The sequence below is a fragment of the Pelodiscus sinensis genome, chromosome 2 (genome assembly GCF_049634645.1).
Source record: "Pelodiscus sinensis isolate JC-2024 chromosome 2, ASM4963464v1, whole genome shotgun sequence".
Classification (NCBI taxonomy): Eukaryota; Metazoa; Chordata; order Testudines; family Trionychidae; genus Pelodiscus; species Pelodiscus sinensis.
In genome coordinates this window covers 101,658,801-101,683,775 of record NC_134712.1, presented here as the reverse complement: position 1 = coordinate 101,683,775, position 24,975 = coordinate 101,658,801, and the positions used below count along the sequence as shown (strand labels likewise).

Here is a 24,975-nt window from a genome sequence, read left to right as displayed (position 1 = left end):
TGTTTACATTTGTATTGCTTATGTATATAATGCCTTTTTTCTTGCAAAAAAAAAAAATCCCTGTAACCTAATCCCCTGCCCCATTACATTAATTCTTATGGGGAAACTGGATTCTCTTAACACATTTTTCAAAACCATAACTACAACGTTAAGTGAACAGTTACTGTATATAAAAGGGGTGTTTGGGAGGAAGATACCATTACAAAAAGAGCCAATTATTTTCTTCAAACATAGTTATATTAACCAAAACAAAAGGCAAAAAGACCTTGAAGGCCACATGTCTTAAAACAAACTTGAAGCTAAGATTTTGTGACTCTATTGTTTATATTAATATTCACTTGTATTATGTCCAGGGGCCCCAATTAGGACTGAGATACAGCTATGCTGGGGTGATGATACAGTCAGAGATAAGGAAGGCATAGTCTCTGTGCTGAGGAGTTCTCCACTATGCACCTGTAGGCACAGAACTGACAGTGGTCTGACTGCAGAAGGATGCTTAGTGTCATGTATGCAAGGTTCTAAGGATGTTAAAATGTGGTTAATTGACTAGTTGACAGGCACTTCTGCATTCCTCCTGCTGGGGCTCTTGTACATTTCAAAGGAGGAATGCAGAAGTGTCTATCAACTAGTCAACTATTCAAAAGACTATCCGATAAGCAAATGCTTACGGAATAGTTGACTAGTCTTTAACATCCTTACAAGCAGGGCTTGACAAATAATACAATCTACTCACTCATGGTGAGTAGATTGCCCGAACCCAGCTCTTCTGGGTTACAATCTGCGCATGCACAGATCGCTGGACAGTGCGGCTGGCGAGCAGGGCTCGCTGTGGTTCGGTGAGCCCTGCTTACAAGGTTCTACCCATTAAAGGTTCATGTTATATAGTATGGCAGGGAAGACAGTCTGTTCAGATTGTGATTGGTTAGTCAAGTTCACTATCATGATTAACTGAGTTAACTATAAACCTATACAAAGAATAGATGATTCTATCTGCATACTAAAATCAGCACATAATAGGAAACTTGACAAAAGAATCAGAGGGGCAGCCACGTTAGACTGTATCTGCAAAAACGATGAGGAGTCCTGTGACACCTTAGAGACTAATAGATTTATTAAGGCATAAGCTTTCATGACAAAACCCACTAACTTCCACTCCAATTCATCTGATGAAGTGGGTTTTACCCACAAAAGCTTATGCCCAAATAAATCTGTTAGTCTCTAAGGTGCCACAGGACTCCTCGTTGTTTTTGATAAAAGGATGTGTCTGATCAATGAATTTATGTCCTCCTCTTCAATAAAACGAACCAAAAGGCTCTGCATTGCCTTCATTTATGCTGTCGATCAGACTAATTAGCATAATTATGTAAAACTCATTGCAATAAAATCCTTCTTAGGAGCATGCATTTGTAAAAAGAATGAATCCAACGAAGAAACAAACAGATCTACTAAGAGCAGAGTCTTCTCTCATCCTTCCAGGTACAGTACTTTTTGCATTGCTCCAGTAAAACTCTACATGATTTGGTTTAGGATTTATACAGCATTTAACTGATGGTATGGCACTTGTAGTCGATTGACTTTCTATATTCCTCATTCTGACTCTTCTGATAAGCTTTGAGAGAGTGTATGTGAACTGTCATGTATTTGTGGATTTAAAGGTCATCAGACTCCTAGAAGGCATGGATGCATGTTTCCCAGGTCATATTAGAAAGTTAACCTACATATAATGGCTAATTACAATTTTAATAGACATGCATATGGATAACAAGAATATTCAGAGCTATTACAAGAAGTGTTAACATAATAAACTGTAGAACGGATAAACATTTCTGGTGCATCTGAGCATTAGCCACTTTTTAACTTTTGAGTTCAGGAGGAAGCTTTTCTGGGGGACACATTATCGTATTACTGCCAAGGGAAGGGTTTCTTTCCTCTTCCTCCCAAACATCTGTATGCAGCAGGAAACTGGAGTAGATTAACCATTTTCATGGCTATTTCATAGAAGTGTAGGATTGGAAGTGAGCTTGGTGGGTCATATACTCAAGTCCATTGTATTGAGGCAGAACAAAGTATTATCCATATCATTCTTGATGGGTATGTATCTAACCTGTTCTGAAACATCTCTGATTAACAGAGATTCTACAACCTCCTTATATAACTTGGTCCAGTGCTTAACTATCCTTACAGTGAGGAAGATTTTCCTAATGTCTAACCTTTGCTGCAATTTTAAGCCAATTTTAAGCCTCCTTGTCCTGTCCTCAGTGGTTAAGAAAAATAATTTATCACCTTCCTCTTTATAACATTTTATGTACTTGAAGACTTATCACATCTCCTCTTCAGTCTTGTCTTCTCAAAAGTAAACAACCGCATTTTGTTCAACTTTTCCTCATGGAGAAGGTTTTCTAGATATTCAGTCAGCTTTGTTGCTCTGATCTGGACTTTCTCCAGTTTTTCCACATAATTCCTAGAATATGGTGCTTTGAACTGGACATAATACTGCAGCTAATGTCTCAGTACAGAATAGAGGGGAACAATTATATCTTATGCTTAAAACACTCCTAATACCTAGAATGATGTTCACTCTTTTTTTGCAATGGTATTATGCTGTTGACCCACATTTAGTTTGTGAATCACTATAAACCCCCTATCCTTTCCTGAAGTACTCCTTCCTAGACAGTCATTTCCCGTAGCACTTTGCATTTCTGCTAATTGAATATCAGCCTATTCATTTCAGACCATTTCTCCAGTTTGTCAAAAACATTTTGATTTCTAACCCTGTCCTCCAAAGCACTTACTGCCTCTTCCCACTTGCTATCATTTGCAGATTTTAAAAGTGGACTCTCTATGCCATTATCCAAATAATTGATGAAGATACTGAATAGGATCAGACCCAGGACAGATCCCCATGGGGCTCCACTTGATATGCCCTTTCAGTTCAATTGTGAAACACAAATAACTACTTTGTGAGAGAGGTTTTCTAACCAGTTGTGCATCCAACTTAGAATATGTTCATCTAGACTATATTTCTCTATATTATGAGGTCATAAGAGACAGTATCAAAAGCCTTATATAAAGTCCAGATATGACATGTACTACTTTCCCTCCTATCCACAAAGCTTGTTAACTTGTCAAAGAAGGATATTAGGTTGGTTTGACAAGATATGTCCTTGACAAATCCCTGATGACAGTTGCTTACTACCTTATTTTCTTCTAGGAACTTACATGTTGATGGTTTGATGGACTTGTCTATAATTCCTTGGATTCTTATTCCACTTATTCTTTTATAATATAGGTATATATTAGGGATGTTAAAATGTGTGTAATTGGCTAAAAATTTCAGCAGTTACATGTTACATGTGGGGCGGCAGCCAGTGCCCCGAGTGTACTGGCTCTTGCCTGCTGCCATGCACTGCTGCCCCTGTCAAACCCAGTTTAAAGTCTTCACCAATCCTTCTCTCTATCTACAGCTATGAAACATTTTTCCTGTGGGATGACAGAGTGACGTGATCACGTCACTCTGCATCCACAGGAGCCAAGCCCTACCCACTCTCAGCCTGGTCCTTCCCAGGCCCACGTGGAGGGCTGGGGCAGCCTGCAGCTCCGGCCCTCCCCTTCCCAGTTGCCAGGGGGAAACCCGGGCTCAGTGCAACTTGGGCTCAGCCCCTCCGGCAGGCCAAGGGTAAAGCTGGGCCTGGCCCCTCCTGACAGTTTGGTGGGGGGGAAGAGGAGGGGCCGCGAAGCTGGTCCCAGAGTGGCCTCAGCCTGGTGGCTGGGGGTAGAGCCATGTGCCACCTCACCCCCTCCCTCCCCAGTGGCCAGGGGAGATACAAGGGGTGACCCCTCCCAAGAGCCAGCATGGCCTCAGCCCGGTCCCTCCCTGTGGCTGGGCGGGAGGCGGGGGGGCGGTTAGCCTTGAGGCTGGGCCCTGCCCAGCGGCTGAGGCAGATGGGGAAGAGACAGGGCAGCCTCAGACCCTTCCTGGTGGCAGCAGGGGGAGAAGAGCTTGGGCTGGGTAGCCTTGGCCTGGTCTTTCCCGGAGGCTGGGGCGGGGAGGGCAAAGAGCCATCCCTGCCAACAGGGGGGCTGGCTAATATAGCGAGCCAGGGGCACAGCCCCCTAGTGCTCCTAAATACTGTTCCTTTCCATATAATTTTTTATGTTGCATGTAGTATCTAAGTGCCTTTTCAGAACTGCATTAAGCAAAATGAGTAACATTGGTCACGTAATGTTTGTTCTTTCATCCTCTCCCTTGGGGGAGAAGTGTCTGTTGTGGCGTAACTTCCTGAGAGAGGTCGTTTTAAATATACATGTTGCAATGTGTTTATATTGCAGAAGGCAAGGTCCAATAAATATGCCTTGAACTTGGCGGAGAAGGTATAAAGGTTTGTGACGGTCTTGTGATTGGGTTCCTGTTCTCTTACTGGGGTTGTCTGAGCATGTGAGCACCATCTGATTAACTGTACTTGACTGCCAGAACAAAGTCATTTGCACTTGTTCCATCTGAATCAAAAGCATTAAGATATTCCTAAATAGTCGCAGATACAGATTAAGAAGCACGCATTCCAGGGCTATATCTACTATGTGGCTGGTAGCAGCTGTGAGATCATGCTACCTTGAGAGTGCAGGAAAACAGCTAGGTAAGCTTGTACGGTTTCAGCAATATTGCTGTGGAAAACCAACATTATAGAGACTGAACTGTAAATGAGAACTCACTTCCTCTGACTGTTGCTGCTGGATTATGAATGGGAGTGAAGGAGGTTGTTGCTATCTATCCCCACCACTGCTGCTTCCAATGACAGTAGATATTTGAAGAAAGGCTACTAGAAACCTCCTTCCATCTCCAGCAGAAACAAAATTGCTAGGTTCACGGGTATCTGCCAGCTCTGCTTTGCTGACATATGCAACATCCTCTGAGAGAGACTTTTGTCCATCACCCGGGGGGGGGGGGGGGGGGGGTTGAGTCTCATTTCTCATTCCACTGAAAATATTAGTATTTGGGGTGACTTATCTCCTTTCTCAGTTTAAATAGTCTCCAGGTTAAAAGTGGGTACAATGATCTATTGTATATATTTAAAAAAAAATTGGTAGACTCCTTCTTTCAGGCTAAAAACATCAGAGGATAAATCCTTAGATAATTCATCTGAAACACTTCCACACAAAGCACAAATAAGTGAAATCTCTTTAATTTTAAAAATCAAAATTAGCAGCAATACGGTAAAGTAATTTGGGTAAAATATATAAGTAAAAATATAGGGGGTCTGATTCTTGCATTCATATTAGTTTTATGCCAATGTAACTCCACTGACTGCAGTAGAACTAGTATGACAGGAGAACCAGTACTAAGATTTTAACCTGATAATATCCTCTTCAAATTATGATTAATATATACCTTTGGGACCAAAACCTGCTTGCCTTGCTAATATGCAACTCCAACTGATGTCAAGTAAGACGAGCAGTATTTGTCCCTGTTTTTGCACAGTACCATTATTAATTTATTCCCTGTAGTTCTCTCCATTGTTTTATTCACTCCTTTTATTGGAGTGCATAATAGATGCCTGCTTTTTTGGCATTGTAGCATGAACTGTTCTTTCCCCTACTTGCTTTGCCTTCAAAGAAATACCAACAGCATTTGTTCCTGTGTTCCTAAACCTTTGTTTAACATGCATGAAATAGTGTAATTAGACAAGGAAAAATGATTTTCTGTAGGTACTAAGTAGCTCCCACTTCACAGATGGGTTCTTAGTCATTGCTTTCATTTTTAAGCCTCTAGATTTGTTTTAAACTGGCAGCTGACTTGGAGTATGAAATACAGTGACGGATGTGTCTGATTCTATTCCATTACACCAGCATAAATACAGGGTAATTCCATTGGATTTCAGTGATATAAACAAGCAAAACTTGGGCCACTGTAAGAGTGTAATTGAGAGAGGAGAACGAGGCACCTGACTGGATTTGATTTTCATTTTCATTTGTTTTATTTTTTAAATTAAATAAATTCATACAAATTTGCAGAATCTTTTGTTCATTTTATTATTACTATCTTTTATATATCATCATTCGTTCTTATGTAATTGATTAATGATTTCTGTGTACATCTTAAATAAGGCTGTATTGACCATTGATTGATTGATCTTTGTCATTTATAGAATCTATAAAGTGCTTTTTTAAAATGGCGGGAAAACCCCTCCTACTCTAAGCGCCAGTGTTAGTACATTAAGTAGATATATGGATAGAATACTAATAAATAACAAACCTAAAAACTATGCCAAGAATGATTAATTTAGGCTCAAATTCCATCCATTATTCAATCCACATAAGACTACTGATATAGGTGCAAAACGGTGACTTTAATAGTGTTGCACTGTAACAAACTGAGCAGAATATTGCAATATGTACAGTGAACACAGGTGTGAGGGGCCAAACTAAGGAAAGGCTCTTGAAGGAATTTCCTCACTAACCACACAGACAAGCCCTATGCAATTGGATGCATTATACAGAATTTCTGTATAATGCATCCAATTGACGACGGGGGCCAATAGTTGGAGCTACTGTCACAAATTTCATATTCCTAAAAAAAGCGTGTTCTACATCAGGTTGCAAGTGCTGCCGTACATAAGCAGTCGGTGCAAGTAATGTTCTTTACTCATCAGAACTATCAAGCGATTGACAGAAGAGTCAATTATGGAAGCAATTGGCCAGCAGCTCTGATGTAGACCCAACTCCAGTGGAAGTCCACATCCATGGTGATGTTAAACAGTAATTGTAAGTTACATATCGAGCATTAAGTGGTAAACCAGTGCAGTTTTCACAGATTTTTTTCGTTCAGTGGATCTATAAAACAAAGGCGTAATTTACACACCAAGGGACTAGAAGAGAAGGTATTGACAGGAAGAGTAAACTAACAAGCGAAGGATTTAAGATAAAGTGGTCCTTGGGTGTGCAGCTTTGTTATTCCTGCCTGTTGGTAGTTTTTCTTCTGTAGCCCCCAGTACAGGGTGTCCATAGCAGAGTACTGGTATAGAGCTAATGTAGCCACTTTTGTGAGTGTGAGGAAGTAAACAGTGCTAACTTGGATGCAGAATTGCCACACTACCTACTGTATTTCTCTGGCAATAGAAATTTGTCGTCTTCCATCCAGAATCAATAAAACTGTGTTTGTACTTAGTATTCATTTCAGCAATGTGTGTGCAAGACAAAGTAGAGAAATTAAATAGGCTTATCAATGAACAGAGCATAAAATATAATCTTCAAGGCCTTTCAGTCATTAAAATGATAAAGACTTTTAGTGGCTACAAGATTAACTACAACGCATGGTAATAAGGTAATTCTGTTTTACATGGTGAATTAATGATACATTGCTCATTACTGTGTTGTTAAAGACACACAGATGTTTTAGGACAATATATTATACTTAAATATAAAAGCACTTCACAATCTGCAATGAATTTATCCTCACCATCCCCGTGAGGTAGGGAAGCAGCATTATTGCTCTTTTCAGATGGGAAACTCAGGCATGGAGCCGCTAAGTGACCCTAGGTCATACAGGAACTATGTGCTGGAGCAGGGAACTGAACCCATTTATCCCAAGTCCTAGGCTACAGCCATAGCCACTGCATTAGCCTTCCTTCATAACACATATACATATATATTCCTTAGAGGTATATAGTCTTGTACCAAATACATTATAACAAAATATTTAATTTGATATTTCCAACACTTAACAAATGTGCCCATTTCAATAGGACCTACATAAATACGAACCAGACCTGTGATTCATCTACTTTCACAGCATCTGTGTGTTGTTTATTCATCTTTAGGCTACATGATAGGTGCCTGAGAAACTTCATCTATAGATGTACTCATGCAGTTAAACTCTGTATTATAACAATGTACATGCATGGCGGGGATGAGTTCAGGCTGTGTGTTCAAATCTTACTTTTTCACTTTCTGGCTTCTGAGAATTTATATTAGAAAACTGAATGTTACATTAGAAGAGTTTTGGGGGTTTAGTGTAGATATGTAAAATGTTAGGATTTGTCTTCAAAATTCCAATGAAGGTTATTATTCATATGTCCAACATTATCTTAACTGTTAAATCCTGAAACATATAGGAGGCCATAATGTAGTAATGACCTCAACATTAAGGTACAGTACCCTGACCTCCCACACATCCACTAGCCAGCTAGACCTGTTAACATGAAGACCTCAGCCAAAATGTCACAGAAGAATATTAAAGAAATACAAATGTCCTATGGAAATTACTTTAAAACTTTCTACAACTGTACCCAGAATGTTGTCTATCCCCTTTGTATAGGTTTTCTGAATCATCCTATAGAATTCTGTAGCAGGGATATAATTCTCTATCAAATACTGCAGGATGGTTCAAAGATTCTATTAAAAGGTTATTTTCTCTTGAATTCTATAATCTTTTCCATAAAGGTCTTTACTTCCCTTCAGTTCTGCTCCTTGGAGCAAAGAGGAGGAGGTTAGTTAAGAAGTAAAGACAAAAATTCCTCTCCCCAAAATTCATTATAATTAGACATTTTACATGTATTATAGATTAGTTACACTATATAGGCAAAATTTTGTGTTACATCTATGTGCTTGTGTTAATGAAAGATATTTTGGATCTTTATATGCCTTTGTATTTACTTCTACTTATATACAGAATGTAGACAGATAATCTTGTGAACATGATTTAGTTCTTGCTATAGTAATTACAATCACCTTGTAAATCCAAATCAGTTAACTCCATTTGTAATGCAGATTTAAATAAAAAAAACAAACCCTCAGTATAAGCCAATAGTACACACTGTACATAGTACAAGATTAGTTACTTCCAGGGGTGCCAGAACAATTTGTACAGAGGGGGTGCTAAGAACCATTGAAGCAAACTGCAAACCCTGTATATATAACTGAAACTGCTTCAAGCTTTGTATGGCCGCACCACCCTCGGTACCCCTAGTTATTATAGCACCTATGGTTACTACTAAAATTTTTAGATACAGAAACTTATGGATAAACTAAGCATGGATTAATCAGATCCCACTGCATTCATTATTATTGAATTGCAAGGTATTTATCCTGTATAACTTTTCCTTGCATAAATTAAGGCTGCATGAATTTGTAACACTCTATTTTCTCACATTCTGTCATTAAAAACATTCACTGTGAAGTTGGCATGCTGTTAAGACTCATGTAGGATTCACAGGATGGCTTGCACTCCAGTAACATCACCCTTTGCCCCCCCCCCCTTTTGCTGGGATGGCAGAGTTCTCAGATTCAAAGGGGAGTAAAAGATATTAAGAGGGTGTCATGCTGTAAGCAGAAAAAAGAGGCCATTTAACCATTTGCTATAGTGCCCTGTTTGCTCAGAGTTACTGGTGTTCTTCTCTTTTGACAGTGAATATAGCTAAACTCTTGTTTAAGTGGTGATTACATGGGAGCACTAACCATCAGATTCTGCAGTGCTTGGATGCTACAATGATCATGTATTGATACCTTCACAGATTGATTCTTCGTTAGAACCATATTCTAACTGATTGAGAGCACAAAGTTCTCAAGGAACCTTTCTCTAGTACTAAACTAGGGTAATGACTGAAAAACTAAAACCACATGTGTCATGTGAGGATAGCAACTCTCTCATTCCCACACAAAAATAAAGTGATTTGTATGAACACATACATTGCTCACTTTATGCAATTTATACTTGCTGTGTGAGTAACAACTGGTGTGGGATCCATTACATTGAATTTACTGAGTTTGATTCTCCATGAGAACTCGTGCGGCGGCTCTGAAGAAAACACTGAATTTGAAAACTGAAATGTGCACTTTTAATTCAGAAATGCTACTATAGCATCTCATGCTCCCATTTTTTATACAGGTGGAGCTCCTTGGTCAAACTAGATGTTCCATAATACACCATGGGCTCCCTTCTTGATGAAGGGAAGCAGTGGATAATGGAAAATGAAATAAGTCCAGCTGGAGATCCTGGCTCACCAAGGAGAATGGAAATGATAGGCAACTGAACCACCCCTCCCATGAGCACTGTGATGACATATCTGAAACAAAATACAGGGCGTCCCTGCTATAAGTCTCCCCGGCATACATCCCTTCCACACTCAAGTAACTGACGCTTGTAGGAACTGATGTATTATAAGTCCTCCCATTCCCTGCTCTTAAGTCGGCAGGGGGAGGGCGAGGGGAATCAGTTTGTACAAATGGAAGTCAGCTGCGTGAAAAAATTTCGCTGCTTTAAGTTGTTTCGCTGTAAGTCCAAGTTTTTTGGAACGTATCTTGTACTTACAGTGAGGACAGTCTGTAGAATGACAAATGTAGAGCATTTTCATTTTTCAGTGGAAAAAAATTGAAACTCTGGAAAGCAGACATACTTTGCCAAATATTTCATTTTGTTGAGAACCCCATTTTTTTTTGTCAGAACAGTTGCATGGAAAGCTTTTGGCCAGCCCTATTCTCCACAGCCTTGCAATTTGTGTTGTCATTTACACCTGTGCACAGCAGGACCAGATTATGGCATTCTGAGGCCCTAAATTATGGCTAGTGTAAGAAGTCCCATACCATAACAAGTGAATTTAGTATTTGCACAGAAAACACAATGAATATATAAATATGAACACTTTATATTTGGTTATATACATAAAGGCAAAGTTACAGTAGTTTTCCAAATCTTCCCATTTAAAAAAAAAAAGTGAAAGGGGGGGGGGAGAGAAAAAAAAATCACTGGATAATTGCACAGTGAAAAGAAACCATAACATAGAGCAGTGACTCATCTTTCCAGACTACTGTATCCCTTTCAGGAGTCTGATTTGTCTTGAATACTTCCTACTTGCATACAAAATCATACATAAAAATATGAAAGTGTCACAGCACATGATTACTGAAAAATGCATACTTTCTCATTTTTACCAGAGTTATAAAAACAATTGGAATAAAAATATTGTGCTAATATTTCAATTGATACTATATAGAGCAGTATAAACAAATAATCAGCTGTGTGAAATTTTAGTTTGTACTGACTTGGCTAGTGCATTTTATGTAGTCTGTTGTAAAGCTAGGCAAATATCTAGATGAGCTGATGTATCCCCTGGAAGATCTCTGAGAACCCGCAGGGGTTCAAATTTACAGGAGGGGTATGAAGGATGAAATCATTAGTGTGAAAGTGGGCTGCATCGCACCATTGTAAAAACTGAAAAATGTTTCACATTAGACTTAATTCATGTTTTAAAATCATCACAGGATTTGAAGTTGGCTACTGAGATCTTCCAAGGACTACACCTACATCCTTGTTTTCTTATAATTTTGCATAACTCTGATGATGAGCTTCTCGAATGTACAGTGTTCATCTTTGGTGACTTTTTGTATGTCTAATACTTCTAGTCCTTCAACTGATATGCATATTAGTTCATTCACTTGATGAGGTAGAAGCCAAGGTCTTTTAGAACACAAAATTGTATTTAATAATGAAAAAGAACACTCAGCTGTAGCTGTCATGACTGGGAGTAGCAAGAGATGAATTCCTACTTCTTTCAACCCAGGAAACATAGCACAAAGATTGGAACGAAGCACTAGTGATTAAAAAAGAAATTGACGTTAAACCGTCATTCCTTTGTTGCATGCTATTCCACTCTATGTTCAAATTCTCTATTCTGTCCTGATCACATGGCAGCCCCGTGGTTCATAATGCCACATTCCACTCCGCTGTCAGTGTTTTATAAACAGGCATCTATAAAAGCTCCATACAGGTTGAGCATAATCCAGAAGTTGCTGCTGTAGATTTGTGAGAATCAAGTCAGTGTACTTTTTCAGCTGATCTCACAAATACTTCTTTACTCTTCACTTAATTCAATATAAGCGTCGTCTTGGCTTTTTCCAGTATATTTTCAATGGAGCCCTCGCTGATTGATCCAAGTGGAGCTTTTATTGCTGGACACAGATCTAGTACTGTAGTAGCAGATGGCTGGAGGGTGTTGTTTTAACCAAGCGGTAGACTTAAAAGAGAGAATGGCCACTGTCTTCACTACATGTAGCATAAGAAGTGCACTAGCCTAATCATTTTATCCCACCTAGGGACGTGATAGTGTGCACATTTAAACAGTTATACACAAGCCCCCACCCCATGCTGTTGCCTCTGTATCAGAGGCAGCAGCGTGTGTGTGGGTAGGGGGGGTGTCCCTTGTGTGTAACTGTTTAAATGTGCACACTATCATATCCCTAGATGGGATATATATATAAATAGTATCAAAGGCACAGGGGTGGGGACGAGCAGTCAGGAACTGGTGCATGTGAGGAGCTAGTTTTTAAGTGGGCTCCACTTGAGCACCAGTTCCCAGGGAGCTACCTGCCCCTCACCTCCCGCACTGCTGTCTCTGATATAGTGGCAGCAGCACACAGGAGGCAGGCAGGAGTCAGTATACTTGGGGAACCAGCACAGCTGCCTGCTGTCCTCCACCCCACCTGCACTGCTGCCTCTGTATCAGAGGCAGTAGTGTAGGTGGGGGGGAGGTGAGAGCTGATGTATGTGGGGAGCCTGCTGAAAATTTCAGCAGTTACATGTTTATTTAAAAAATGCATTTTAATATCCCTAATCCCATCTGGGCAGATACTTGCCAAAGGCAGTAATAATGACTGCATTAATTTTAAAACAGCCAAGGATCGCTCATGGGAAAACCAGTGGGCTTTCCAAGGTTTAACTAACCTAAATTTCAATCTTAGAGCATCTTCTATTTTTCCAAGATGTTCAGTCTTTTTTTTTTTTTTTTTTGCAAGAGTCGTCCAAAAAAAGAGTATAATGAAGACGTTAAATTTATGGCTTTTTAAATGTCTTTAGAAGATTCTGTAGCTCATACAACTGCTACTGAGTAGATCATAGATTCATAGAATTAGAAGGGACCTTTAGAGTTCTTTTAGTCCAATCCCCCACACTAAGTATTATGTTGACCAATTCGAATGGACAGGGCTCGCCGAACTGCAGCGAGCCCCGCTTGCCAGCCGCGCTGCCCGGCGATCTGCGCATGCGCAGATCGTTCTGCACATGCGCAGATCACCCAAACCCGGGTCTTCTGGGTTGCAGTCTACTCACCACGAGCGAGTAGATTGCATTATTTGTCGAGCCCTGCGAATGGATAATTTTCTAACTTGCTCTTAAAAACCTCCAATGATGGAGAGTCCACAACATCCCTAAGCAATTTATTCCAGTGCTTAGCTACCTGACAGGATTTTTTTCCTTATGTCCAACCTAAAGTCTTTTGCCATAATTTAAGCCAGTTGCTTCTTATCCTTCATAAGCTTTTTTGCAAGCATTGCACTAGTAGCCATCTTTTCTAACTTCAGTAAATGGAAAAGTTTGACCAACAAACATCAGGAACTGACTTTAAATTGTAGAGACTGTTTCTTCAGTAGGTAGCTGTTTTTGTGTTTTGGGCTGTTTGGATGTAAATACAACATTTGAAACTTCAGATGCTGTTGATATCTTCTTGGCATGTTGTTCTTGTTGGTTTGACCACTGGAAGGGTAATGGGGGAATACAGGAGAATTTCAGGAAAATCCCTGATTTTGCTTGATATGTTGAAACAAAACTCTTCTATGGCTATTTGCTTAGTTGCTTGTTTCCATCAGATTGACCATAAGTTCACTCTTTGATTATCCTGAATGCAGAGGCTTAAATATTATGTCTATCCTGACTGACCCTACTACCAACATGAACTCTTCTCAAAACTAATGTGTAGGTTAATCCCACAACTTTATCATATACATCCTGATAAAATTTTGTTGCAAATCCAAAAGCAGCTCTAGCCGACAGTAGTTTTGTAGTTTTCAATGTAAAGGCGTCTTCCTGAACAAGGTTAAATTTGACCAATCTCTTAGGTGATTTGGCTAAACTGCTATTTCACTTGGAAAATCAGATTGGCACAAGTGATTACCTGAAATAGATATGGTGTTAACAGCAGGCTGAGCTGAACTCCCATGCTCCAGCTACTGTAGTTAATCAGAATGTTTGAGTGTTTGAGAAGTGCATATTGTGAGCAGTAGGATATCAGTAATGAAATGGCTCACTCTGTCAGCCAAGGTCATCTAACTAGATGCACTATGGACTATAGACAGTGCTTCTGAGGGTTTAAAAGGCTGGGAGATAAAATGTATTATTGTGAATACTTCAGGTAATGCACTGGTTCCAGAAAAACTGTCAGTTTCAATTTGTTCCTTCTATTGAAAAGCAGAAAGCCGCTTACATGCTTTGTGGCTAATCTATCATTTCTTTTGTGTTTACGGGGGAGGGGGAGGGATTACAGAATACTCTTGTGCCACAAGAGCAACAAAAAATTCAATTTAAAAAATAAATTAGCTGCTGTTGTTGCTTTGTGCTTAAATTCACATCTTACAGGGGCATTAGATCCAGAGCTTGTGTAAAAAAGACCAAGGTAAGCACCTGTAATTGTTGGTAGCAGATGCCAAAAGCTGTTAAGGAACAGTTTGGGTTGCCTCTTTTTCTCCATAACTTTCCTATTAGCAAGATGGCCTGCACGGGTGGTTGCTTTTTAAACAATGGCATTCTGCTCCCACCTCAGTCAATGGCAAAACTATCATAGACTTCAGTAGGAACGGGGGGGCAGGGTGGCATCACACACAGTCATAATCAGTACCTTGCAGCTGTACAGAAGTAGGCATGTGTTATTCTTAGCAGTCAGGGTTTGTTTTGGTGATGATGAGCAGTGGCTAATACCAAACAGGGCCGGCAGTCCCTACCCATATGCAAAACATGTAGCCACTTCTGTCATCATGAAACTTAGAGCACCAAATTGCTCCAAATTTCATGGTGCCCTAGGTAGCCGCATGTGGCCACCCCACAGCCCTATACTCCGGCCCCTCTCCCCTCCTGGCTCAACACTGATCCAGCACCCCCACCCCCATCCCCTAGTTGCTTCCCTAGCCCAGTGCTGGTCCAGCCACCCCATCCTCCAGCTGCCCCAAAAGCTCAGTGTCCAGCCCCCTACTCACCAGGTGGCAGCCAATGGCCCTTGCAGGCTGGAGGACTCAGATGGAGTAGGGGGCAGCTGCACAGCAGGTGGCTGGAAAGAAGCAGCACTTTCCTCCAGACTATGCCTCCTTCCCAGCCACATTCCAGCTTGCGAACTCTCCCGGATTGGATGTCACTACAGTAAACGGCATCCGGTACAGGAGAGTTGGCAATCACTTTTCCTCACAGCTTCAGCCCCCACCCTCACTCATATGCAGAGTGGCCACTTCTGCCCCAGAGGAGGGGTACCAGTGCTGGGCTATCTAGGGCATCAGCACCAGTAGGGGCATCTCTGATACAAAAATGCACTTGATTTACCCTGCTGCCATAAGGACATGGAAATTGCAGCTTCTCTTCCCCCGCCAGTTCCTGCTGCTGTGAGAGTTTCTGCATCATTTACCCCGGGGGAGGACATGTTGTGTTTCCATTGCTGCTACCCGCTGTCTTCTTGTGCAAGCTGTACCAGGAAAAGCGACTAGAGAAAGAATGACTGTTTTGGTGTGAGATCTGAAAATTAGAAACTGATCACCAGGCTACCACCAGAAAAACGCAGGCATGCTTGGTAACCATCTCTTTTCAACAACTCCCCCAGCTGCATCACTTATTGCAAATGAAACAGCCAACTGCTCACTTAGGATTCAATGTGTCCTGCTAATACGGTCTCAATGTATCATCTGCTAAGCACTCTAGCCCAGTGGTTCTCAACCTATGTACCATTGTGGGCCATATCCAATACTACATGTATGGCCTTGTGAAGGTCACATGGGCCGTAGCTCTGTGCTGACTGGACCGCAGGTTGAGAAACACTGTTTTAGCCATATTTCCTCAACCAACACTCTTCACCTCAGGGAGAGAACCGGCCAACCACTGGTCCCACAGTAGTTCAGGGGCCAAGTGAGTTTTTAACCACTACCACCATCTTTCAAAGAGATTTTCAGCCATGGAGGAGCATTCGGTTTGGGATTTACACCTCTGGAAGAAGGTTATGTTCTGCTTTCTGTTCACACCAATGTAAATCCGAGGTCAATCCACTGCAATCAAAGGGGTTACTCTGGATTTATACTGGGAAAAATTTAGTCTTCCATCATTTTTAACGCACTGTAGTCGGGTGTTCCTTGCTGACTTTGACTGGTGCACATCAGGCATGATTCTGTTGAAGTCATTGATAATATATCTGTGTAAAACCGGCAGGAGCAAGAGGCAAATCTGTCTCTCTTCTTCATTATAATCAAATTCTCTGTCTAAGAAAATGTCGTTAGCCAAATCATGAGAATGGGAAGTGAATGAAGCAGAGTGAATAGCAGAAAAAACAAGCTCCTGCTAACAGGGAGAATAGCACCCAGAATTCTTAACATTTCACTAATGCAATCATCCAGTAACCATATAACTTGAGGTTGACAATCATGACAACAGCCTGTATGACACTACTACACATCCCCATCTACATCCATGGACCAGCTGTGTGTGCATGGTTCTAAGGCAATGCTACATTCAGTTCCTTCATCGTCCATTTTCAGCTGGTATTCTTTGCTGGTTGAATGATCACAAACACTAGCTGCCTGTCATTCACTGTCAGCTTAGTTTGGCAGACAAAAATTACCCTAGTAAATGAGTTGTTCATGACAGTGTTGCTAGCCACTGCTGCATGTAAAGCATAAAGTAAGATCAGGAAGTTTACCTTCTCCTCTTCTACTACTACTACTACTACTACTTCTTCATAAAAAGAAGTGCTTTACTTTTACCCCTGTTCCTTCCTAGTTAGCTGGCAAGAAGGCAGCTGTGGGCCATTTCTGATTAAGTATATATTGTGAAAGTTATACATCCTCTTGATCAGGTTTAATGCCGTGCAAACAGCTACCATTTTTAAGTTTTCATGAACACAGTGCTAGCAGTTCCACTCAGTATGATATAAGATGTATCCGCATATAATCAAGGACAGGCTTTGCATAGCTGTTACTTTGAGCATTTGCAGATGAATGAAAGGGTCACACATTTTGACACACAAAGCAATACCAGCAAAACATTTGACTAGCATATGCTGGGATGTTTACCCTTAGGCTCCTTCAAGAGTCTTTTTCCTCTGAAGAGCCCAAAGAGCTTAACAAATACTAATTCAGTTTCATAGCATCCCTGTATCCTCATTTTACAGGGGTGTAAACTGTGACAGAAAAATTCAGAGGAAACGTTTGATAGAACCAACAACAGAACCCAAAAGCCCTCTCAGTCCAGTGCTCCAATCAAATGTCAAGAAATGTGGCCAGGATACAAAAAGTGAATTCAGTGTAAAGTTACAGTTTTTATATATCTTAGTCTACATGTGGCTTTTTAAAAGACTTAAAATGCAGGTTGCCAAAGAGTTAATCTGTAGTGATGAGGATCAGACAGTGCCCACCAGTCATGCCTTGGCAGGCTGCAGAGATTTTTAATTTACAGAGGTACTTATGGCATGTTTAGTGTATTTTAGAGCTGCCCTATATCATTTATTTAACCTTAACTGATCATTATTATCAAAGGACCATTTTCCACATATTTTCCTGTTTATTTAAAGCAGAACTCCAAATGTGGACCACAGTAGCTGTGTGCAGTATATTCTCTTCTGTTTAGAATCACTTTTAAGTACTTTCTCAGCTACTTCTGGCAGCTCACACAGCAAAGTTTTTCCAGGGGAACCAATTTCCTTATCCCCCCGAAAGCCACCCTCACTTGGACACACCCCCGCCTTTTGTTTATTCAATAAGAGATCTGTTCTTGAATACTAATTAGCTGTTGGAGAATACTGATGATAATACTTCTAATTCGGTAGTGTTTCCTGCAGTCTCCTGCTGTGTGACAGCAGCTAAAACACAGTAATTAAGATCAGCATAGCAAAATGCATAGTCAGATTAAATGATGCAAAATTGATGCCTGAAAATAAGCAGCTTTGAAGGATAAATATAAAGGCGTTTGGAAAGATGCATGAACAAAATGTCAAAAACAAGCAAACAAACAAACACCTCTTCCAGAAAACTGCCAGGCACCCTTTTCACAAGGTTAAAGATCAGATAGACTAGGAAGGCTGGATTAGAATGACCTTTTGTGACCAGACAAGAGGGGTGAGCTAGTATCTTTTATTGACCCAGCTTCTGTTGTTGAGAAAGATAAGCTTAGAGCATGCATGGAGCATGTAAAGGGTAATGTGAGGCAGTGCTAACATGCAGTATATTTGCACCACTTCAGTTTGGGCATTAGCCAAAGGCTAAAGGGGGAAGAGTTTAAGAGGTCAATCCTTCCTCAAACGTATAATGCCATAAAAGATTGCTGGGAACAGAAAGACACAATCAAAGGGAATTCTGAGATGTCTTCTGGACAGAAACAAGCGTCCAGGCAGTGATAAAAATGATTAAAACACTTCTCCTGGCACAGCTTTTCCGATCTTTGAAGAATGCACACAAACAAAAGGGGGTTTCTTCAAATGTGCAGATTGCAGCGACACAAAAGATTGTCAAGCTCTCTCCTAAAACCCCACACCAGTGCTCTAGGACCTTCATAAACAACATCTCTTACATTTTAAGTTTTTCATTTTTTATACTATTTTTCTTTCCATTTAGTTCCCCACTCTCTTATCTTCTAATTAAGGCAGATTTTCTGGCAGTGGTAGCCTACTTACAAATAGCAAGGACAACCCAAAACTCAGTGGAGTGTTTCATACAATTGACCCGTGACTGCTGAGGCATGGAGACATAACATTAAAGTTCACTCTTACAGTATAGACTTTCGTATCGTTTGCCCCTACTCCTGAGTGCTTTACTTGATTTGGCATATTCATGCTTTACAATCTACCACTTTTTACAAACATTACTGCTGAAAACAGTCGCGGATTCTGTGCCGCTCAATTCATTTTACAACTTGGAGCTCCACACACAAATTCCCTGTTGTACTAGAGTGTCATGCTAATCTCACACACTTATTTTAATGAGAACATCCATGTTGTCCACAATTTAAAAAGCATTTGTTGACACACAACTGTAATAGCTTCTAGAGCTTCCTAACACACTGTAGACAGCTGATGCACAAAACTACAGTACTCAAACCAACATCATTCACAGGCACAATCAGAAGGATCCAGGTTTGCAATTCTCATTAAAATCGGGAGGGGAGGGGAAACCAAACCATATACCTACCTAAATATAGAGCTTCATGGCAGGACTGTTGAGTGCACTGGCTTGTAACCCAAAGTTCCTCTTGTACAGCAGAGCTTCATAATAAGTATTCCAGGATGTGACTAGAAGGGTGTCTACTTGTCTTTTTAGTTAGTGTTTCAGATTAAAAAAACAAAACGGGAGCAGTCACCAGCTTGTGTTCAGCCAGTGTTTCTGGTCTGACTCACACTTCTACCGCAAGAAGCAGCAACGACACTATTCCCCTGGTAAAGTTACAGGAGGAAACAGAAAGGGAATGTGTGTGTATTGAGAGAGTGGGGAGGTGGGTGGGTGGAAAGGAGCAGCAGCAGTGTCTGATTAGCGTCATGTGTGTGGAGAGCAGAAGCTCATGAAAACAGCTGCTTGACAGATACTTTTAACTATACGGAAGGGAGGACTGTGCGGGTCTTTCTGCTTTCAGCTGATCTCTCTGGCATCCTTGTCTCCCCTACAAATATGTCTGTAATGTACTTCCCCACCTCTCCAGGGATCTGGGGTTTGGTTTCTTACATATTTGATTATTTATATATGTGATTTTTTTTTTGCTTAAACTAATACAGCACAATCCTTTTTGTGAAGCCTCTTTGTAAGCTATCTTGCAGCTGAAATAGCCTTTTAAGCTAGAGGAGTGTGTGTGTGTGGGGGGGGGGGCTGTTCTGATTTTATTTTTCTTAAAGACTTTATGAAATAAACGGGTGGATTTTGCTCAAATGTATTCGTTTCTAATATACTAGGTTTAAAAGGGCACTGTCAGAATGTTTTTTATAGTCTCAACTCTCACTGCTTTCTAGAATTAACTCTAGCACTTGACATCTCTTTCCATTAGATGCGTGCACACAGACAGACACACACATACACACGTTGCTACACCAACAGGATAATCACAGGAATGAGCCGCTGGCCTTTATTTGTATAGAATAAACATAATTAATAACATCTGCCCCACTGCAGCAGGATACAGGTTAGTCTAGTGGTGGCCCACTTGCTGCTTGATGCCAAATGTACAATGCTGTGTAGAGGTGACACATCTCTGATCCCTGTGACATTCACCTCTACACAGCATTGTACATTCGGCATCAAGAATCCAGCCATTCTATCTGCCAATGAAGTCACCTAGTCAATGAGTTCCAGAGTCTGCAGCCAGCAGGAAGAACTATTTTGGTTCGGTATTATTTATATAGCACACAATAATGAACTGGGTGCTTTGCAGAAAAATAAGACTGCTCCCTGACCCAAAGAGCTTGAAATCCAAGAGCCTTGTACCACAGATACATAGGACTGGTCATATAATTGATTACCAAGAGTAGTTTGTTGCTGCCAAATGCTCATTTGCAGTACTGTGGTTGCATTTTTGTTGGCACCATCTGCAGGATCAAACCCTCACTTTAGGCATACTAAGTGTTTTTGCACTAAGTCTAGACATACCCTGAGTGAACCTTACATTTTATCCATTGAGCCTTCTTTCTTGCAAGATATAAAGTAATTATTCTGTTTCATATCAAATTCTGGACTATTTCAAGTCAAATCTTATACTGTAAATAATGCTAGTTACTGTGATCTCTCTTCATATGTCAACTCTGACAGATCTCTAAGCACATTTATTACTGGTTTCTAACCCTTTTCATTTTTCCAGTGTAGGTTTCTTACAGTGAAGTAACCAAAATTGGACACAATATTTAAGGTATCATTTAATATAATGTCGCACAGTATTTCTCCTGTTAGTTTCTATTCTTTATCATTTTTAGCTGCTGTGCATTGGGCAGACTCCTTCAATAAGCATCTACAACGATTTCTAAATCTAAAACCATGGAAACATTTTTTTTGAGGGGTCGGGGAAGCATGCAGACAATTATGTGGATTTGGTAAACAAATAAAATTGTGAAAGTTAATCAAATTTGCCCCTCGCAAGCATTGATGCTGTCCCTTTATAGCTACATCTTTTTATATTCTGATTGTGTCATGAGAGATGAAAGTCACCCTTGCAAATGCAAATATTTTCACCATGACCTTTCATAAAGAATTGTTCCTTAGAAGTGCGTTTAAATAACAAAGAATAACCAGCTTTCAAAATTATGATTTGTTATTACATATTGTACAAATGAAAACATGAGCATATTTGATTGCCACAGGACCTTAATCCATTTCACATCATAATAATGAAGATATTTTATTTACATTGTATATAGAAATTAAATAGAAAGCTACATCTTTGAAAAATAGTGGAAACAAGAGCAAACTTCTCAAGATTCAATCAAAGCAGAAAGAGAGGTTCTACATTTTAAGCAAACTAAACTGTGGATGCAACGGGGAGAATTTGCGGTGTGAAAAAAGCAGCTGTGCACTTCAGGCTGTAGAGGGTCTGGGGAATAGCAGAGGGAATATTTGTGGCAATGCTGAAAACTATTAATGTCCCTTCATGTATGCTTAATATGCTTCTGAGCCCATTTCAGTCTTTTGAGAGGGTGGGTGACGGGCAATGAATCTGGAAGCCTGGCTTATTTGTTAAAGGGTGTCAGTACTGGGCTCTGGTTGCTGTATTGCACCTTGACCCTGATGCTCCCCTGAAAGAGGTGGTCAGCAATTACTGTGTGCGTCCAGTGGGTCACAGACTTCCTCTGAGTTATGTTTTATGTTTGTTGTTATGCCCTCGTAGAACTTGGTGTTACAGAAGCTAATTAATACTGCCTCAGTTCCAAGCTCCCTTTTCCAAGGAAATTGTTCCTTATCCCATCTGTGCACACAAGCCAGGCAGATAGTCTATCCTTCTGGGACTTCTCAATATCATGTTGCAGTAGCAAATGCAGACAAAGAATGAACCCACCCCTAATGCTATAGTGTGCTGAAACCGCTACGTCTCTGTAGTTTTAACAAAGGGCTCTGGATAAAACCATCTCTGGCCTACTGTCCTTCTGCATGCTCATTGACCCTGACACTCTTGCTTTGGAAAGAACCAGTTATTTCACGTCTACTGTTTTGCAAATCCAGTGGAAAATGCTGGAGAACACTGCTTCCCTCCATAATTAGGAAGGCCTAAAAGCTTCCATTGTATTCTGATTGTGATAGTGCTACCGTACCTATAAATTATTCACTCTGCTGAAGTGTAATCTGCTGTTATGTTAAAAATAGGTCACCACTAATGCCCTCAGTACAAATCTCAAGGTGACAAAAAGCAAAACTGTTTCTTGTTTCCTCTACTAAACTAGTGTGACCTACCCACAGTATTCTGCATTGAAATTAACCTGGAGCTGCATTACACATATATTTCCATTAATAACAGGCTCTTTCATATTCTCTAGTCCATACAAAGTGGTTTACAAACATTAATAGTCAGAACAAGCCTAAGCAATATGCACCTCACTTTGCAGTTGGGGAAACTGAGGCAAAATATCTTAAATTACCTGTTAGGCTGCTCAAAGCCTACTTGTTCTACACGATTTGCAATCAATAACCACAGAGTGAGTCAGAGCTAAAGGAGAGATGAAAATTGAAGAGTGCCTAAATCCTCTGCTCATACCAGTAGTCCATGCAACTCTGTCTCTCGCAAGGGCTGGATATATCAGCTGGTCATCAGACTTTGTAAGTGATGTGGCACATCTCTTGAATAGTATTTTAACTTTTTTGCTGCCCCGTGGTCCCTCTGCCTCCATGCCATAGACTCCCTGACGGCATCAAGGGGCAAGAGAGCTCCATTGTAGCTGCACTTCAGCCGGAAAGGGAAAATGGGGCTGTGCTGTCTGGACAGGGGCTTCTCGCTGGTTGCCTTTGTCTTCACCAAATTCACAGAGATCTGAAGGCATCCCTCTGAATTTGAGGGCTAAACCCTGGGGTCATTTAAAGCCCTGTGTCATCTCCCTCCGCCCCCTGACAATCTGTGAGGGCCCTTAAAAAATGTGGCAGATGTCAGCAATTTTAAAAATGAATTTTATGGAAACTGCTGTCTGTCTTGCTGCCTGCTACATGATGGGTGCAAAGAGGTAACTTAGCACTGGGTGGGGAAGGCAGGCAATGGTTATAGCTAGTCATCACTGATAATTAACAAACCCTACAGCTGTTATTCCCTGAAGGTTTATCCCCACCACACTCCGGTAATGCCAAGATGGAGGCAGGAAATCCTTGTGGGAAGTGAAACAAATTATTCTGAAACAAAAGGGAAAACTATGTAGCACTTTAAAGACTAATGAGATGGTTTAATAGGTGATGAGCTTTCGTGGGCCAGACCCACTTCCTCAGATCATATTGTGGGAGAGAATTGGCATGCGTCTTTAAAGTGCTACATAGTTTTTCCTTTTGTTTCAGCAAGATCAGACTAACAGGGCTACCAAATTATTCTGAAGGAATTAAATACCTCAGCCTCTGAAGCGAAGGAGGAAATGGAAGGAGACAGTGGCTGCTGTGGAGGCTCTGTTTCTCCACTTCCAGATTTTGGGGCATCTGTGACAAGTTAGACCTGCTGCCTAAGCTGTTAGGTAAGACCATATGCATAGAGGCTTTTTTCTTGCTTTACCCCTTTGTGTTCTTGAAATGTTTTACTTTCTCTTGTAATAATAAATGGCATTTGCACCTGTAGCACTTCGAACGAGTAGATCTTAAAGCACTTCATGAAGGTGGGGAAGCGTTGCTATCCCCATCTCACAACTAGAGCACAGAGCAATTTTGATATTTGGCCAAGGTTCTGCAACGCGTCAGAAACCCAGCTCTCTTGAAACCCAGCCCTGTGTTCAATCCACTGCTCCACTGTAACTACTTTGAAGCTAAGTAGATTGACAAGAGTGTGTGTGTGTGTGTGTGCGCGCGCGCCTGGGGGCAGAGGAATGAGGGAGTACCAGCCAATGGAAAGGAGGAGCTGAGGAGACCAGGCGGAATGCTTGTTCACTCAAGCCAGGGACAGGAGGGAGAGCTTTGAGGAGCTCTGAGTAAAGGGGGGTTGCACGTTCCCAAGCTTAAGCTTGCTTTTCCCCTTGCTCCTTTGTGTTGTACTGTATCCACAGTGATCTAAGATCATTAGACAGCAGGGAGACTCCCACTGTGGCTGTCTGAAGAATGCTGTGTGCACCTAATGGAGACTTGAAAATAGTAACTGGTAACTTAAGGATGAAACTCAGAAGCTCCAAAAGCAAGCATATGCTCTCCTGCCCTCATCTGGGGCTGGGTAGACCAGGAAAGCACATCTGAACCCAACGAAGCACCTTTTTTTTTTCTTCAAAATCCCACGCTTCGCTTTCTGTGCTGTCAGCCCCTCTTCTGTGCAGGGTTTTTATGGCAAATGAGAAACGCTCACAAGAGAGCTTGACTGAACTGTACATTCCAGTTTCTCGTAATGCTTAGCAACCAGTGCTGGCCAGCCCATAAATGCATGCCGTGTGTGTGTGTCTATTACTGTGCTTTTATCCTGGTTTTTTCTTTTTTAAAGCATTTCATGTTCTCTAATTAATATGCATGAAAAGCTGCTGAAAACTCATTGGCTGTGTCTAGACTAGCATGATTTTGCGGAAATACTTTTAATGGAAAAGTTTTTCAGTTAAAAGTATTTCTGCAAAAGCGCATCTAGATTGGCACGGATGCTTTTGTGCAAAAAGTGCTTTTGCGCAAAAGCATCCGTGGCCAGTCTAGACACAATTTTGCGCAAGAAAGCCCCGATCGCCATTTTAGCCATCGGGGCTTTTTTGCGCAAAACAGTTCTTTCCTGTATACACTGGCCCTCTTGAGCTAGTATTCTTGCGCAAGAGGGCTTTTTCCCGAGCGGGAGCGTGAAAGTATTTGCGCAAG

The 24,975-nt window shown here is 40.9% G+C and overlaps 1 protein-coding gene across 4 annotated transcripts in view; it reads right to left on the bottom strand.

Annotated features, from left to right (window-relative positions):
- RIPOR2 (RHO family interacting cell polarization regulator 2) overlaps positions 1-24,975 on the bottom strand; it is a 113,952-nt gene that overhangs the window by 70,992 nt on the left and 17,985 nt on the right. Inside the window, exon 1 of one of the 4 annotated variants that reach the window (XM_075921133.1) lies at positions 19,192-19,834. The exons of the other annotated variants lie outside the window; for them this stretch is intronic. The gene's annotated coding sequence lies outside the window, so the exon portion shown is untranslated. Of the gene's footprint in view, positions 1-19,191; positions 19,835-24,975 lie in introns of those variants that run through there. 4 annotated transcript variants of the gene reach the window in all.